The sequence below is a fragment of the Belonocnema kinseyi genome, chromosome 10 (genome assembly GCF_010883055.1).
Source record: "Belonocnema kinseyi isolate 2016_QV_RU_SX_M_011 chromosome 10, B_treatae_v1, whole genome shotgun sequence".
NCBI classification, from domain to species: domain Eukaryota; kingdom Metazoa; phylum Arthropoda; class Insecta; order Hymenoptera; family Cynipidae; genus Belonocnema; species Belonocnema kinseyi.
In genome coordinates, this window is record NC_046666.1 from 43,485,365 (window position 1) to 43,486,425 (window position 1,061).

The following is a 1,061-nucleotide window of genomic DNA, read 5'->3' on the forward strand; positions in this document are numbered from 1 at the left end:
ATGGAATTTTTCTGAGGTCAGATTCGGATTCAGCGCAGCAAAAACCTTCGGGTATAGTAGGTCTGGTCTCTGGTTCTGAGAATTGTTGGCCTGTGTAATTGTGTTTTCTTGTTTTCGCCAGTAAAAAGTATCTAGGTAACTTCGAGTTTCAAAAAACTTTCAGTGAGTAATTTGTTGAGAAATATTGAATGAAGTTTTTTGAAAAATTTCATATCGATTTGTTTGAAATTGACTAAGATATTCGTATTTGGAAAAAGTACTCGACGTCTGCCCGCGTGAGAAGGCTGCCTGAAGGAACAATTCTCGCAACGTATTAGTTAACAGCTCGGACAGACGTCGATTACTTTTTCCAAATATGAATATCTTAGTCAATTTCAAGCAAATCGATATGAGATTTTTCAAAACACTTCATTCAATATTTCTCAATAAATTACTCACTGGAAGTTTTTTGAAACTCGAAGTTATCTAGATACTTTTTATCGGTGAAACCAAGAAAACAAAATTATCGACTTATTACAGTTTTCAATTAAATATTAATAAAAAAAGCGATTTTTAAATTTTTAATGAATTCTTAGGCATCGTTATAGTATTCTGAATAAGTCCTATAAATATGAAATAATTTCAATAACATTTAGCCGAGTTAGAACGATTTAAGTTTTAAAACATAATTAAATCAGAGAGAAAATTTTATTCGATATTTATCTTTTGTTATTAAAAATAACTGTTTGACAAAAAAATTTAAAAGGGAAAAAGTTTTATTTCCTTATTCTCTACAATTCTACATTTTTTTATCAAACTCATTCTTTTATTTTGAAAATTTTCTATTTTTGAGACGCGCGGACAATACTTTTGCGTGTTTGTGAACGTCGGGCTGGTTCTTGCACACGGCGGCTCAATTATGATCATTTATTAAAATGCATACATTTTTCGAGAGAGTTTTAATTTGAAAATAATTGTACTACGAGGGTAGTTCAATAAGTCCTTAGAATGAAGTATAAAAACAATTTTTTTGGGGTAAATTTTTTTTTATTTTTCAACATAATCTTCTTGGAGCTCTATAC

At 29.9% G+C, this 1,061-nt stretch overlaps 1 protein-coding gene across 1 annotated transcript in view; it reads right to left on the minus strand.

The window, feature by feature from the left end:
• LOC117182275 (solute carrier organic anion transporter family member 74D-like) overlaps positions 1-1,061 on the minus strand; it is a 25,441-nt gene that overhangs the window by 23,245 nt on the left and 1,135 nt on the right. The gene's annotated exons all lie outside the window — the stretch shown is intronic.